General features: G+C 35.2%; 4 long non-coding RNA genes across 4 annotated transcripts; 1 reads left to right on the top strand and 3 right to left on the bottom strand.

Moving 5' to 3' along the window:
- Positions 1-927: 927 nt before the first annotated feature.
- LOC131805378 (uncharacterized) lies at positions 928-1380 on the bottom strand. Its single transcript, XR_009343665.1, has 2 exons — positions 1108-1380; positions 928-1031 (listed from the first exon to the last, which is right to left on the bottom strand). It is a non-coding gene; the product is annotated as an uncharacterized LOC131805378 (long non-coding RNA).
- Positions 1381-6096: 4716 nt separating this feature from the next.
- LOC131805375 (uncharacterized) lies at positions 6097-6466 on the bottom strand. The gene is made up of 2 exons (XR_009343663.1): positions 6267-6466; positions 6097-6197 (listed from the first exon to the last, which is right to left on the bottom strand). It is a non-coding gene; the product is annotated as an uncharacterized LOC131805375 (long non-coding RNA).
- Positions 6467-11540: 5074 nt separating this feature from the next.
- LOC105261566 (uncharacterized) lies at positions 11541-11902 on the top strand. Its single transcript, XR_891418.3, has 2 exons — positions 11541-11707; positions 11777-11902. It is a non-coding gene; the product is annotated as an uncharacterized LOC105261566 (long non-coding RNA).
- A 5165-nt stretch (positions 11903-17067) lies between these two features.
- LOC131805370 (uncharacterized) lies at positions 17068-17479 on the bottom strand. Its single transcript, XR_009343662.1, has 2 exons — positions 17234-17479; positions 17068-17168 (listed from the first exon to the last, which is right to left on the bottom strand). It is a non-coding gene; the product is annotated as an uncharacterized LOC131805370 (long non-coding RNA).
- Positions 17480-18209: the final 730 nt, after the last annotated feature.

Here is an 18209-nt window from a genome sequence, read left to right as displayed (position 1 = left end):
CATTTCTTCTAATGTTTCTTTTACCCTAAGGTGGAGGGTATTAAAAGTTTGGCCCGGCCGAACTTAATGTTTTTTTACTTGTTTTAAATTTCATTGGTCACCTTTGGCACGAAATATGGCCTAATGAGCTGTCATTGGAATAATTTTAACAGCAGTCGGGCGAGTGGGTTAAAAATGATAGCAGTCTGAAGTTGGTTGCAGTTTTTTCATCTCACCCTGTATATCTAGAACGGCTCTGCTCGGAAGGGAGATGTGAAGATCCATATATAGTTTCTTATGTCGGGGAACAATATTTAGAGGTGTTACACAATTTTGGGCCCAATCAAACTTATCACCCCAAGTCAATGCAAAAATTCGTGAGTATTGGGTCATAATCGCCATCTGTAGCATGATTGCACAAACTTAGCTAAATCGACGCAGATTGGCGAGATAATATGGTCCATATATAACATCGTGGGTCTGAAACCAACATTTCGAGGTGCAACAAACGTTTGTTTTTTTTTAAATGAATGCAGTATTCACTGAAAAGCTGCAACCTAATAGCTGTAACGCATAAAGAGAATAGTGTTTCTGATTCGAACTGGAATTTAGCCGGTGTCTTATATCCATCAATAAATTTTTGGAAACATTGGCTAATTACTTCACTTCTTCTTTGGCCTCTCTGTACTCTCTGTAAAATTTCGTTTTAAACTTAAACTTTGACAATAAGGACTTTCCACGTCCTTTTTTGGTGCCATAAATTGCAAAAATATGAAAATCACATGTCTCGTATAAAGCGAAAGCTGTGCTCAAGTTATTCGAACATTCCATACGCTATATTTAAATAGCTCAAAAGTGTATATATGTGGTAATAGGATTTTCGAGTTCTCATACATAATTTAAGCTATTATCTGAGAACTACTCATTACAAAATAAAAAAAAATCACATCATTTTTTTATTATTTTTATTCAATATCATCCTTTCAATCATTTAAGACACATAATTTTTATTTATTCATTTTTTTGTGGATTTAATGTCTTCATCTGCCGCCCTGCAAAATATATAAAGAATGCGTTTAATATATTTAAAAAAAAGAACTACCGTATATCCCTTGGTCCTGTACTTACTAGAAGTCCTCCAAGCAGATCAGTAACGATGGTTAATATAGGCTCGGGTAATGGTTCTGGTTTTGGCTCCGGTTTTGCTTCAACCGAAACAATGGCCAACAGCATTGAAGCGGCAATAATGAAAACTTTGTTAAATTTCATTGTGATAGAAGGCGTTGGATGAATTGATGACTTTTGAAAATTATTTCATCTTTTTATAGCAAAATGGAGTTGCACATTTCGTGTTTTCAACAGATGAAAAACAAATAATTTGAGGAATGCATTTATTGTTAAAAAGTCAGTCAAATGACAAATATGTAGACTTCATACACAGAATTGTTTTAAATTTGAGAACATTTGTTTAATTTAAGAGTGAAGGTTGTTCAATTGTTGTTTTAATAACATACAAAAAAAAGTGCAACAGTAATTGGTATAAAATAGCTGGAGAATTTGCTACCTTTATTTACTCATTTAGTGTGTTAAGAACAAAGCAACACTGGTAATGTTTGAAGGTCACTTTGAAGATCCCCCAAAAGTCCTTCGTTTTTCCAATCTAACAAAAAAATGTGTGAATTATATTAAAATTTTTCGGAGATATATTTAAATCCCTCATTTGTAAGAAAAGTACCCGGTGGATTGAGGAACCAGAGGAATGATTCTTTGCATCATAGAATATTATTAAATTATACGATTTTTTATATGGACTTACAGGGTGAGATAAAAAAACATGCAACAAAGTCAAACGCCAAAATTTTTTTCATTTTTTTAAAGTTATATATTATTTTTATGAAAGCAAAAAATGTGGGAAATAGCATCAAATTTTAGAATAAGTTTAGATTTGTTCGAATTGGTCACATTTGCACGAGTTATGGCCTTCAAACGATCATAAATCTCATACAATTCACTAGATTATGTTTCTATTAAACAAAAAAAAAAAAAAAAAAAACTAAATATTAAATGTTAAAATTAAAAAAAATGTACAAAGAGGGCTTTAAGTTGGGCCGGGCTGAACTTTTAATGCCCTTCGCCACTATGTTTATCAAAGAAAATTAAAATAATGAAACGAATAGAATATGTTCATTCAGAATATCAGTCCGTTTAAATTAGAATAAAACAAATAAAAAAACATTAAGTTCGGCCGGGCCAAACTTTTAATACCCTCCACCTTAGGGTAAAGGAAACATTAGAAGAAATGTGGCAAAAACCATTAAAATGCTATACCAAATCGTGGACCTACACATGCAATGTTTCGCCAAAGGAGCTAGAACCCATTATGACCTATAAATACCAATTTTCAGACAAATCCGTGAAAAAATGTGCCAAAAATCATAAAATTACCGAATATTGGGAGTTACCGTTATATGAGGGCTATACCAAAACGTGGACCTATAATTACAATGACTCGCCACATGAACTGGGACCCATTATGATCTACAACTACCAATTTTTAGATATATCCGTGAAGAAATGTGTCAAAAATCATCAAAATACCGAATATTGGGAGGTACCGTTATATAGGGACTATACCAAAACGTAGACCTATACATACAATGTTTCGCCACACGAACTAGGACCCATTCTGGCTCACAAATACCATTTTTAAGACAAATCAGTGAAAAAATGTGGTAAAAACCATCAAAATATCGAATATTGGGAGGTACAGTTGTATGGGTGCTATACCAAATGGTGGACCCATACATGCAATGTTTCTCCGCCGGAGCTGGAATCCATTATGATCAACAAATACCACTTTTTAGACAAATCCGTGAAAAAATGTGGCAAAAAATAACCAAAATACCGAATATCGGGAGGTACCTTTATATGGGGGCTATACCAAAACGTTGACCTATACATGCAATGTTTTGCCACACGCACAGGGACTCGTTATGACCTACAAATACCAATTTTCAGACAAATCCGTGAAAAAATGTGGCATAAATCATCAAAATACCCAATATCGGGAGGTACCGTTATATGGGGGCTATACCAGAACGTGGACGGATATATCTCATTTTCAATACCAACAATCCTAGACACAATAAAAATTGCCCTGCTAAATTTTGGTGCTCTACGTCAAATAAAGTGGGCTGTACGTGATTTCAACAGACAGACAGACGGACATCGTTAAATCGACTTCGAATTTTATGCTGATTATGAATATATATACTTTATGGGGTCTGCGACGAATATTTAAGGATGTTACAAACGGAATGACAAATTTAAGTTTCCAAGGTGGAGGGTAAAAAAAGAAAATAGCGAAGCCTATATTATCATGTAATTTAATTGAAAATTTTGTAAAATACCGAGAATTGGGAGGTGCCGTTATATAAGGGGCACTACTAATTGGTGGAGCTGAAGTGAACATTTTTTGCAGGAAGAGGACAGACTTCAGCTGATTTGGTTGGAAATTGTGGCAGAAAGCTTCAAAATATCGAAATTCTGGGGGTATCATTATATGGGGGCTATACCTATACCTGCATGTATTGTAAAAATTTGTGCCAAATTTCAGAGCTCTAGATTAAACAATGTGAACTCTATCGTGATTTCAACAGATAGACAAACCGACAGACATCGCTAAATCGCCTTATAATTTTATTTCGAGGCATTGCAGACGGAATGACAAATTTAATACACCCTCCATTGTATGGTGGAGGGTATAAAAATAATTTTTTTCGGAATAGCCTAGATTGTCATAAACAGAGGGTCCAGTTTCCATATATTTTTTTTATCATTTTGCTTGTAGTAGTCCATATTTTATCCAAAAAATTAAATGTATGGGTAAACGTTTTTTATGGGTTCCATATGACGCTACCCCCGGTTTAAAATTATTTTGTCTGTGGGTGGGATTCGTTCTTAAAAAAACTTCAGGACGAAGGGTCGATATTTTCTCATAGGCCTTATTTAAGCACCAGCGGATTTGACATATATTCTTGACTATGGCCCTATTTTAAATTCCAAATTTGGGTAATTAGTCCCCATATAAAAGTGCCAATAACTTTGTCGCTTTTTAGGGAAAATCCTATGCAAATTGTCCTCAGCTGGGACTAACTCTTTTGAAAACTGCAAAAAACCTCGTTACGAAATAATGGAATTATAAAGTTCATTTTGACACCATTAAATATTTGCAGCACATCACCCATTACCCCATAACCATAAATTTATCCTCCATTAACCAATAAATAAGTTCAGAACTTAACGTTGGGGTTCTGATCTCACGTATGTACCCAAACAGTACATAAATTGTTTTCAAAATCTGTGAGCAAATATGATCCTGTACGCGGAATAAAAAAAATTGGCAGGGGCAAAAATACATATAAAATATAAAAAGTTAAATAAATCTAAGGGAACTGACATTTTAAGAGAAAAGAAATTAAGTTATGGCGCCCAGGAAACTCCTCCATCTTTCCAGCCGATCTATCTTGAACGTCCCACCTCCTTTGTCTGCCGGCTTTAATTCCTAGGCTTAATCCGTTTTATGTGTCGTCTTCTTTCTGTTGCGAAAAATGTGATCATTCTCTGGCAGCGCCATCTTACAGTCCTTAGACAGTTTATCGCCCTAGAGGTCATAATTTCTTGTCTCTTCAGCCTGCCTTTTTCTAGCTGGATGATTTCTACCAGGCATCTTCATGGCAACTTGCGTTTTCTTGAGCACCTTATTGCCCCAGCGACACAGATGGATATCCTTGTTCTTCTTCATCTCGATTGTATTGTTTATATTGATTGATTTAAGGCCTTGAATGCTATTCTTTGTTGTGTCCAACATCTGCTTCACGCTCTTCGTGGAGTCACTATCCATTGTTGGCTGATCCAAAATGTCATCCACCATCCACCATCCACCATATTGAATAGCACCCTCCGATTCTCGTATGTTAATTTCAACAACTGTAGCGCCTCGTCATAAGTGTTGTCCTGCGTCCTTAGATGTTGTATTATAGCACTCGCCTCTCCTTTTACAGCCGCCTTTAGCCTATGCATTTTTTCCACGTTGGTGTAGTACGGTGCATCGTACACTAGGCTCTTGAAAAGATAATGAAACGATTCCCATTCACTTATATCACCACTGAATGTGGGAACTTCTATTTCCCTTTTATTAATGATGCTGTACGGCTGCTCCACCCTTTCTGCTATTTTTGACTGAGTTTTTCTGATCGCTGCTAACATTTTTGATTTCTTCATTAACAGTCGTCTCCATTGTTCCTGAATTTCTGGATCGGTTAGTATCTCCCTTTTTGCGGTCTTCAAAATATTTCCGATAAAATCAAATGCTGTCTCTATATCCTTTTCCGTCTCTAGGCTATCCATCAGTATCATAGTACATTCCACCTCTCGTATGATTCCTCTAGCCTCTAACTCGATCTTGGTCGGTGCCAAGCTCTCCAAGGAATCGTCGTCCCGGGAGTATGACCCCACAGCCATTCCTTTATCATCCTTGTTGTCTGCCGCCATCAATTTATTGTCTGCTCCAGTTTCTTCAGCTTCTGTTGAGTCTTCCGATAGCAATTTTTGGGATCTTAATTCTGCGGTTTTAATTTTGTTAATTGATTTTTCAATTTCCCGCATCACTTTTCGGGTGTAGCCGTATATATCGTTTTCGTAATAGTCACCATATTTAAAAGGGTTCGACATCAATATCTCGTGTTTTTTAGGAAAATTTTCCCATTCTCCTCTAGCAGTTTTTTCCATTACGGACTCTACAAGTGCGCATTGGATCATTCAGCTGCTGCTTAATTTTCACCATACTGTCGACTATGTCTCTTTGGTTTTCAATCTGGGTTTCAGTGTTGCCCATTTTGTTATATGTTTCATTTATTTTGCTGATTCTTTTATTATTATTATTTTATGTTAAGGCTCGATGGACCAGATGTACGCGAAATAATGTACGCACCGTTTGACTTTTTTTTTTGCTACACTGGGTAAACCCCGCTATTCACTTTATTATAAAAACATGTTCACTTATCCGTGAACAATCCCATCTTCGGTTTTCGCTAATTTAAAAATGAAACACACATGTATTTTGTCTTTGTTTAGTTTAGAATTTTTATTTAAAATCGTCCATTTCAATTATACAAAATTTTGGTTATCGCTTTCAATGAATTCATTTATCTGCCTCCCTGAAAAATATAAAAAGCATTTATTGTAAAAAAAATATATATAAAATAGTCCTCTCTTTTAGTACATACCAGAAGACCGCCCAACAGGTCAGTAACAATGGCTAAAATAGGCTCAGGCAATGGCTCTGGTTTGGGCTCGGGTCTAGCTTCAACCGAAGCAATGGCCACAAGCATTGAAGCAGCAATAACGAAAACTTTGTTGAATTTCATTTTATCTCCAAAAGAGTTAAAGGATGATTTAATGATTATTCTGAAATGAGATGGCTTTATATAGCAAATTAAAATTTTTTTCTAATGGAGAAGCGTCAATGACTAGAGTGCATTTTCTTTGTTTAGAAACGGATCAGTCGAATGGTAAACATATAAAGACGTCAGTTATTTGTTTTATATTTTGCAAATGCACTTAGGCTCATGGTTGAAGGTTATTCAATTGTTTTTGGTGTTTATAATGAAGTATTGAAAACAGAGTAAGGGATTAGCTATTTTCCCAAATTACGCAGAAAATATAAGAGATTGTTACTCTTTCTTTGACATATACAAGTGAAAGTTGAAAAGATGGACGGGGACGTTTAGAATGGATGTAAGTTCATTACGATGGAGACAAAGGTTATCTGAAACATGGGTCATTTGCCACTTTTATACCCTGAGTCATATGACAGCAGAGGGTATATCATTTGATACGGCCAAAACTTGCTTCATCGAAATAACGATTTTTGACCCTTGGTCTCCTTGTACAAAATCTGTTTCAGGTCATTTGGAGTCGATCTAGCGATGTCCCTCCGTCTGTCTGGCTGGTGCGCATAATAACTCACAAAGGGAGTATCTAAGTTGATCCAAACTTGGTACATAGTAATATTATTGTTTGACTTAGATCGAGTTCGGAGATAGGCAATATCGGTCCACTCCTTCTGGCACCTCCCCCACAAAAGGTTGAAATTTTCAAAAAAATATTTTACTGCACAGAAAGAGAAAGGATGATCCGATTTTGCTCCAACATGGTAAATCCTAATATTTCCATCAGTGCTATGTCAGGTGCGAAAATGGACAATTTCTTGAAATTACACACATCCTAATATTTTTATTAACCCAAGGTCTGGTGTGAAGATGGTACCTCAGGTACCTCCCCCACAAAGGATCAAAATTTTGAATATTCATGAAGCTCATAAAACCCGAAATTAACATTCGATTCCTTCATCTCAATATTTCCATCAACATAATATCTGTTATGAAGATGGTAGATATCGTACCATTTCTTCTGGTACCTCCCCGCCTAGGGTTCAAGATTTTCAAACACAAAATTTTCAAAGAAAGCGAAAAACGCATCAAACTATCATCAAATTTCACACATACAAACATTTCTGCTAACATAAGATCTGTTGTGAAGATGATATATATCTGGGAACCCCCCCTTCTGATACCTTACCCACAAAGGGTCACAATTTTTCATACTTTTATAACTTGCGAAACAAGTCAGCGCTTCTTTACAACTTGCTATATCTAAAATGTTTGTCTGAAACCAGAGATAAATTTGGAATTTATGATTTCACATAAAAATGTATCTAAACGTTCGATTTTCTTGGAATTTTGCCCAAACCAATATTTTATCTGTATTATATGAAGTATTAAAATCGAATACTTCGGTCAACTAGCTCTGGTTAATCACGCACATGTAAACATTTTCTGAAAATGATCGTATACCTCATATAAAGTGAAGGAAGTGACCAATACAGTCAAGGGTCATCAATTTGAATAATCATTACAGAAGTTATAATATATTTAAATAATCGAACATTGGCTGAGGATATACATTTGTCGGCAAAACTGACAGATACTTTTTAGAAGAAACTTTTTAACCTCTCAAAGGAGGGTATATTTACATTGTCATTCCGTTTGTAACATCCCCAATTATTCATCGTAGGCCCCATGAAGTCTATATATACATAATCAGCATAAAGTTCTAACTCGATTAAACAATGTCCACCTGTCCGTCTGTCTGTTGAAATAACGATACAGCCCATATTTTTTGACGTAGAGAGTGAACATTTAGCAGAACAATTTGTGTTGTGTCTAGGATGGTTGGTATTGCAAATGAGATATATCGGTCAACGTTTTGGTATAGTATTCGGTATTTCGACGATTTTTTCCACATTTTTTCATGGATTTGTCTAAAAATTGGTACCTGCCGATATTCCATATTTTGATAAAAATTGGTATTTTTAGTTCATAGTGGGTTCCAGCCCGGTTGCAGAACATTGAATATTTAGTTCAACGTTTCCCTATAGCGGACATATAACGATTCCCACCGATATTCGGTATTTTGATAATCCCAGTCACATTTACCCACATAATTGTTTCAAATTTGGTATTTTAGAAGATTTGACAGATGGCAATGCTTGAAAAATAAAATTGTTCCCGTTTTGATATGGCCCCATATAACGGCCTCACACACTTTATGGTTTTTTGATAAGTTTAACTGCATTTGCAAAAAGTATTGTATACTAGTATATGAAGTTTAAAGTGAAAAGCGCTTGAATTGAAATCTATATATATAAAAATCAATTATTGTTCGTTGATAATGGAAACAGTTGAGAACGGGTGGACCGATTTGAATAATTTTTTGTACAAACATTCGTCATACCCCGAGTTAGGCTTTTAAAGAAAAAAATATTGACCACGTCTACTTTTACGCCCACTATTTCGATTTATCTAAAATCCTTATATTTGCCAAAATAATGAAGATATCGGTTTGAGAATTATTACACGAGATACTGTTGGCTCTCCATCCAACCCTTAGTATTTATTTAGGGGCTGAGGAACGCGCCTACTTTTAAATCTATCTCTCTATATTTAAAAGAAAATTGTGTTAGTTAGTACGATTATAACATAAAAACCGGCGGTCTGATTTTAACGATTCAGACAAATTCGGAATTGCCTCTTGCAGAAAAGAATAAAATCCAAAAAATCGCTTAAAAATGTGAAATTGGAACATTTTCATTTTGACTTTTAAAATGTACAATAGTAATGTTTTATATTGCATATTTTTTCAATTTGGACTTACTATTTTCGAATTTTCCTTTTTTTTTTTTTTTTTTTTTTTTTGGAATTCTAATATGATGTGTAGGTTTTTTTGGGTAGTATAAAGCGACAACGGATAAAACTGTTATTTATAGATTTTATGTAATTAATGGGGAATACGAATAATATTATTTCAGAAGAGAATAAGGTATGAACATTCGTAAGGACCTTTTAAAATTTGCCGTAAAAAATCAGCGAACTAGTTGAAGATTCTTTTTCTTTTTTCAATTCTTTCTTTTTTCTATATTGAAGTGAACATTTCTCATTGTTTTCAATTCTTAATGAATAATATTAAAAAATGAAGTGAGTGCGCAATATGATGTTAAATGGCGATCTTTCATGTATAAAATTGGCATCTAGATTTCAACTCCAGGACCTTCAGTTGGAAGATGAAAATTACCGAAATAGCGTTATGTGGTTCATTTAAAAAAGTGGACCTGCTTCCTTCATATGACAATAATTCGGCCAATAAGAACTCAAAATGCAAAATACACGGACTACAATCAGTGAAATACCGACTATAAAGAACCCAAAATAGTAGAGCGAATTCCTTCCAGAAATTCTTCCTAAACATTCAAGATACCTTTAATCGCTTGGCAGGTCATGATATGGGTCATAACCCCCGATAACGGAACAATCCGATTTCAAGTATATTCTACATTTTAACCATATTTTTCGTACTGTTTTGGTATCACCATCATATGATTTAAGGTATTCGGGATCTTGGCCTCTTCTTCCATTTTTTTTTGACCCTTATTTGACATTTTTGTTTCTAAGGGGGAAGAAAACCTCTTCTCATAAAATTTTTGTTTTTCGGAAAAGGGTCCATCTTAGTCTTGAGGCAACCTGGTGTAAAAAAACCTTCTTACAGATAATTATCCACATAGGAATTTATTTAAGTATAGTCCCCACATTAGTATACCCCCAAGTCCACTTTCCCAACCAATGTGTGGACAGAAAAGAAAATTTGGAATTCTATTGCATTTGTAACCCCCAAGAGAATATTGGTTGGGAACGTAGATTTGGGATGTACGTCTATATGAAATAAACTCCGAAATGTCAATCTGGGACTCATTCAGTCGGAAATTGTGGCAGAAACATGAAAAAAATACGAAATTAGAAAGTAACGCGGGACCGAAAAATTGTTAAATCGTCATTAAATTATACTATGATGAAAAATGTGAACTTTATGTCCACTGTGGAGATCCACCGCACAATTGAAATGACAAAAAAAAATTAATGCCCATCTAATCGGTAATCGGAGCAAAAGAGTAATTTTTTGGCTATTCTGACAACATTCTGCCTTCCCTTACCACGTAGTAGGGGATTTTAAACGTTGGAAATACAAATTCCATATTATAGATCATTTGAATGGAAATGTTAAGCTTTTTACAATACCAAAAATTAAGCTGAATTTTCACATGGGGCTATTATAGATGTTCTTTATCACATAGGTATTTAACACAAAAATTTATTTCTATTTAGTCATGGAGTCATTACTTATAATCAAGTCATTAATTATTATCAAAATTGGAGTCATTATAATGGAGTCATTACTTAAAATCAAAATTGTGCCGCTTGCATAAGTGAGATCTGTGATTTATTAGGCTTTAAAAAATATGCATTTAAGACTAAAAGAACGGGCCGGCAACGCAAACCGGGCCATATATAAAAATGTTTCCTTTACTTTCAATGGAGGATATTACAAGTTCGGCCCGGTCGAACTTAATGTTTTTTACTTGTTTTAAATATAATTAAATATGTGGAAGTCCCGGAATTACGTACATAGGTGAATACAGGTATTTAAATCATTAAAAAAATTGCAGATATTCGCTTAATGTTTGCATTTGCATAAAAACAATGAACACACAGACATAAAAAGTGCAATTAGAAATATTTTCTTTCTAATTTATTTGACAATTTTTTCCTTTACAATAGTGTTCATTTCTCATTGTCATAAAATAGAAATCCTGCCCCAGTATTGAGTTCCAGGTCATTCGATCATTTCCTTTGGTTTTAATCAAAAGTGAACAACCTTTAATATTGGGATATCCCCCTTCAACGAAAATAATAAACAATAAAACATTTGTATGTTGTACCCATAATATAATCTATTGATATACGTATCAATATTTAATAAATAATTTACTTCGTATAAACAAAAGGTGTCTGTCTGTTTTATTGATTTTTAATCAATTATTAAATATAACGTTTATTTTGCTATATAAAGCGCACCAAAAATTCTTACCAGACATCACCAGTTAAACACCTGCTAAAACACTTATAAAGCCATCATGAAATTCACCAACATTTTCGTTATTGCCGCTGCAATGATTTGCGCCATAAGCTCGGCTGAAGCTAGACCTGAGCCGAAACCAGAACCATTGCCCGAGCCAATTTTAAATGTTGTTACTGGTCTCTTGAGCAGCATTTTGGTAAGTTTCTAAGCTAAATTTATTTCGAAATGAATATTAGATGTCAATGTTATTTTATCATTTCTACAGGGCGGCAAATAATGAATATGGCTTAACTAATAGCGGTTCAGATGATTGTAAACGATACTACCAGATAACAAAACAATAAAAAATCATTTGATTGAATAAAACTTGTTGATATTTTATTAAACTGTATATTGTGGAACACTATTTAATAGTTACAACACCCCAACGCATTTGTAATTTTACCACTTTGATGGACATAGCTCCCATATAACGGTACATCCTGATTTTCAACCAAATTAGACATTTTGTGTTCGTCGGAGGTCCCAAAAAAATCAATGGAGATCCACTTTTCGGAATAGTCAACAAATAAGCATTCATACTGATTTTCGGTACTTTAAAAGATTCTGCCCCAATTATAACCGAATCTCGCCTTCTCAGTTTAACACGACACAATAATATGTCAAATATAGACGCGCAATTTGATTTAACCCCCATATTACCGTACTTATTGATTTACGAGAAAGACGACCCAATTTCTCACCAAATTTGCTGTATTCCGGGCTCTTTGTGAGTACAGGGTTAGATAAAAAATTCAACGAAGTCAAAGGCCATAATTTTTACATTTTTTTTTAAATTTTATTGAATGAAAGAAAAAAATTTCGGAAAAAACATCAAATTTTAGAGTAAGTTTAGATTTCTTCGAAGTGATCACCTTTGGCACGAATTATGGCCTTCAAACGGCCAGTGAAACCGTCACACGCTGCCAGAATGTTGCTCTGCAGTATTTTGGGCCATTCCCGGCGAAGCGCTTGCTTAAGGTGATCGACACTTTGGTATTTTTTAGTGCCAACCTTGCCTTCCAAAATACTCCAGACACAATACTCCAACTGATTTGTAACCGTAGATTTTGGTGGCCATTGTGCGCTGGAAATGAAGCGAGCAACTTAATTTTGTAACCATTCTTGAGTGGCGCGTGCTGAGTGCGATGGTGCGATCCTGTTGGAATGTCCAAGGTCTGTGGCCAAAATATTTGCGTGCCTAAGGCTTTAATACGCCCCCAGAATATTTTCGCGATAATATTCGGCGTTTATTCTAATGCCACGGTCGATTAAAACGAGCGGAGAGCGACCATCGGCTGTTATGGCGGCCCACACCATCACCATGGCTGGCGCTTGAGTTCTGGTGGCCAACCGATCTCTCGACTTCGAGCAATTTTTCGGCCACTGCGATGCGGGTTTCGATCAAATCGCTTCTTCACTTTTCGAACCATTTCTGTTGATGTTGCTGTTTTCTTCCGTCCATTTCCTTGACGTCGGGCTACGCTACCAGTATCACGGTAACGAGCGATGGTACGATACACAAAAGATTTATTCACATTTAAATGCTGGATTGCTCCAACAATAGCCACTTGTGGCTTGAATTCCATTACGAATAACTTTTTTCTGGAAAATTCTCACCAAAATACTTTTTTTACGCTTGTAAACTATATAATGAGCTGTCACCGGAATAATGTTAACAGCTGTCGGACGAGTGGCTTAGTAAAGAAAGCAGTCTGAGGTTGGTTGGAATTTTTATACCCTCCACCTTGGAAAGGAGGGTATATTAACTTTGTCATTCCGTTTGTAACATCCTTAAATATTCGTCGTAGACTTCATAAAGTCGATTTAACGATGTCCGTCTGTCTGTCTGTTGAAATCACGATACAGCCCACATTATTTGACGTAGAGCGCCAAAATTTAGCAGAGCAATTTGTATTGTGTCTAGGATGGTTGGTGTTGAAAATGAGATATATCGGTCCACGTTCTGGTACAGTCCCCATATAACGGTACCTACCGATATTCGGTATTTTGATGATTTATGTCACATTTTTTCACGGATTTGTCTGAAATTGGTGTTTGTAGGTCATAACGGGTCCCTGTGCGTGTGGCAAAACATTGCATGTATGGGTTCACGTTTTGGTATAGCCCCCATATAAAGGTACCTCCCGATATTCGGTATTTTAATTTTTTTGCCACATTTTTTCACGGATTTGTCTATAAATTGGTATTCGTTGGTCATAATGGGTTCCAGCTCCGGTGGCGAAACATTGCATGTATGGGTCCATGATTTGGTATAGCCCCCATATAACGGTAACTCCCGATATTCGGTATTTTGATGGTTTTTGCCACATTTTTTCACTGATTTGTCTAAAAATTGGTATTTGTGGGTCATAATGGGTCCTAGTTCGTGTGGCGAAACATTGTATGTATAGGTCCACGTTTTGATATAGCCCCCATATAACGGTACCTCCCAACATTCGGCATTTTGATGACTTTGGACACATTTTTTTTAAGAATTTCTCTGAAAATTGGTACTTGTAGATCATAATGGGTCCTAGTTCGTGTGGCGAGTCATTGTAATTATAGGTCCACGTTTTGGTATAGCCCCCATATAACGGTACATCCCGGTATTCGGTAATTTGGTGATTTTTGCCACATTTTTTCACGGATTTGTCTGAAAATTGGTATTTGTAGGTCATAATGGGTTCTAGCTCCTTTAGCGAAACATTGTATGTGCAGGTCAACGATTTGGTATAGCCCCAATATAACGGTACCTGCCGATATTCGGCATTTTAATGGTTTTTGCTACATTTCTTCTGATGTTTACTTTACGCTAAGGTGGAGGGTATTAAAAGTTTGGCCCGGCCGAACTTAATGTTTTTTACTTGATTCATCTCACCCTGGAGGTACACAATTTGATTTAACGCCCATATAATGGTAGCTATTGCTTTTCGAGATGAACGACCTTGTTTCTAACCAAAGTAGCTGTATTCCGAGCTCTTTGTGAGTATTTAACTCAAAGATATTTCAAATTTTAAGTAATTTGAGCATAGCCGAATTTCACATGGTGAAGTATATAAACAATTACGCCCGACCCAAAGGACTAGTATAAGCTATAAATGTGGATTTTAAAGATTATTTGTCGTAGGCCATTAGTATCTATGATCGCCATTTTTCAAGGACTAGAAAAGACAGAGATCGTGGATTTTTTTTCAATATAATATTCGAACTCTATCTACTAGTGGTTGTAATTGTTGATTTTTTAAAAAGTATTTTGAAAACGAAGATCAGAGATTTTAATGAAGTACTACGCAACGATATGTTTGAGAATTTTATGTAAGTATTATCTGAAGGGGAATCGAATGATAAAGATACGGCTTTATACCTTCAGACATATTGCTAGAGAGGGTATATATCATTTGATGCGGCCAAAACGTGCCTAATCGAAATAACGGGTTTAGACCCTAGGTTTCTTTAGACCAACTTCGTTTCAGGATATTTGGAGACGATCTAACTCTCGAAGGGAGTAACCGATTTGGCTCAAACTTGGTACATCGTAATACTATTCTCAAACTTAGATCGAGTTCGGTGATGGGCAATATCGGCCCACTCCTTCTGGTACCGCCCCCACAAAATATCGACATTTTCAAAGAAGATATAAGCATCCAGCTCTCTTTAAATTTAACAAATCCAAACATTTTTACTAACGCTGGATCTGTTGTGACAATAATATATATCTGCGAACCCCTTTTGCTACCAAACCAACAAAGAGTCAAAATTTTCAATACTTTTATCTGTCATAACTTGCGAAACAAGTCGTCGATGCTTCACAACTTGCCATATCTAAATAATTCTCTTAACCTGAAATCTGTATTAATATGGAATTTGTCGGAATTTATGATTTCGCATAAAACATTCATATGTTCAATTTCCTTCAAATTTTGCACATATCAATATTTTTATTTGTATTAGATGAAGTATGAAAATGGAATACTTCGATCCGCCATATCTCTTACCTTCCGCATATTTCCACATTTTCCAAAATTTGCACATATCTTATATTAAGTATAGGATGTAGTCGATATATTCCAAATCTGGCACGTTATAATATTTTTAGCAGGGTTAGGTCAGATATGAATTGGCCGATCTTGGCCAATTTCGTCTGGGAAAAACCGACTGATACTTTTTAACTCGTTTTAATTTATTTTTATATTTTTAAGAAAATGTTTCTGGAGGCCTTTCAAAGCTATGTTGTATTGTAATATTTGTGTACATATTTGCAAAGTATATGTATACCCTACACCACAAGGTGGTCAGGGTATTATGTCTTTGTGCATTTGTTTGTAACAGGCAAAAGGAAACGAGATAGACCCATAGTTCCTTTTGATGATCTGCATAGAATCACATTCTGAGTCGATTTATGCATGTCCGTCCGTCCGTCTGTCCACGTATTTTTGTAAACAAAGTACAGGTCGCATTTATTGCCCGATCCATATGAAATTTTGCACAGATCATTTGTTTGGCCCAAGGACGAAACCTATTGAATAGATAATCGGTCAAAATTTAGATATAGCACCAATATAAATCTTCGTCCGAATTGCCTTTTATTGTGCACCAAACGTGTAATATCAGCCCGAATTGTATGGAATTTCGCATATACACCCAAGTTAGGCCTGAAAATAAGTATTCCAAATTTGATTGAAATCGGTTCAGACATAGCTATAGCTCCCATATATATTGTTCATCCGATTTGTTATTTTTGTCCTCCGCAGCCGTAATATGCACTCTGCAACAACAATATTTGGGGAAATATATCAAATACAACTCAGAAATACATTTGCTAAATTTTATCGAGATCGGTTCAGATTTGGCTATAGCTCCCATATATAACTTCGTCCGATTTACCTTTTATTGTGCACCAAACGTCTAATATTTGTCTAAATGGGATGGAATTTGGCACTTACGACCGAATTGAGTCTAGAAGCTAGTATGTCAAATTTGGTGAAGATCGGTTCAGATATAGCTATAGCTTCCATATATATTATTCATCCGATTTGTTATATTTGTTACCCACAACCGTAATACGCACTCCGTAACAACAATATTCAGGCAAATATATCAAATACAGCTCGGAAATATCTTTGCCAAATTTTATCGAGATCGGTTCAGATTTAGATATAGGTCCCATATATATCTTTATCCGATTTCAAATTAACTGTGCACCAAATGGGCAATACAATTCCGAATTTAAAAGATACAAATGCTTCGGCATATTTAGTCCTTTGACCTTTAAATTATAATTATAATCATAGCGTGTATGATTGAATTCTGCCATAAAAAAACTTTTAATTGTTATGCGCAGCTCTACTAAATTAGCAAAGTGGTGTAGGGTATCATAAAGTCGGCCCCGCCCGACTTTAAGACTTTCTTTACTGGTTTTTAATATAGTATCTTTTGAATTATTTAAGCGTTTGAAATGGTTATTAGCTCAAATTGTCTATCGCTTGTTATTGGTGAAACAATTATACAAATAAATAAAATTCAATTTGCCATTTTTTATTCAATGATACTATTTATTACATATTTTTTATCATCAGCCATCAATATCCAGCTATATATGCCCCTTATCTACCACCCTATGGGAAAAATGGGAAAAATATTACAAATTTTGTTACCAATTTTGTGTTTGAAAAAATCTTACCAAAATATTGCTCAATAAACCAGTAACAACATTCAAGATAGGCTCGGGTAATGGTTCGGGTTTTGGTTCGGGCCTAGCTTCAGCCGAGCTAATGGCGAAAATCATTGCAGCGGCAATAACGAAAACGTTGGTGAATTTCATGATAAATTTAAGCGTTTCAGCAAGTATTTAACTGATGATGTCTGGTGTGGAATTTTGGGTACTTATATACCAATATGCATTTTTTAACACTCAATAATCAATTAAAAGACAATCGAAAATTCGTATTGTTTATATGAAGCCAGTTGATTGATTCTCCGTAAACAATATGGAGTTCCATTGATTATTAAAGTAAACATCGTTGCTTTTGCTATCAAAAATAAATAGACGTCATGCGACACACCTGTTTTTTCATTTATTTGTGCCATTAATTTTATTATTTTAATTTTTGTTCTGAAAAGAAATTGAATAAACGAGAAGCTCAAAATAGGGTTTGGACAACCTTGACACCCTAGATAATGTGGGTTATTGTTAATGTTAGAATCCATTTACTGACGAAAATACAGTCCTGTGTCAGCAAAACATGTTAAGAAAGAAGAAAGCAAAGTTTACAAGGCTGGACCGACCATGTGGTACCTCAGACCAGGAACGTGTACCTTCTAGCCGAAAATAATCTTTTTCATGTAAAATATACAATTCCTAAACGATATAATGTTCTTATAGATAATTTTCAAGAAACTCTATCTTGATATAAATTCGTTAAGCAGTCATACAAATTTTTGTTGATCAAAAAATTTATGAAATCTATGGGATCTCCGGCAGATATTTCAGTGCACTGACCCACATTTGTCATATCCCCCCATTTGAAATATTGCTGGCCGAAGGACTAGTATAAGCTATAAAAGTGGATTTTAAAGATTATTTGTCGAAGGCCATCAGGTATTTATGATCGCCATTTTTCAGGGACTAGAAAATACAGAGATCGTGTACTTTTCAA

Source organism: Musca domestica, unplaced genomic scaffold, assembly GCF_030504385.1.
Source record: "Musca domestica strain aabys unplaced genomic scaffold, Musca_domestica.polishedcontigs.V.1.1 106, whole genome shotgun sequence".
Taxonomy (NCBI): domain Eukaryota; kingdom Metazoa; phylum Arthropoda; class Insecta; order Diptera; family Muscidae; genus Musca; species Musca domestica.
Note: the sequence above shows the minus strand (reverse complement) of the source record. Positions and strands in the feature narration are given on the sequence as shown.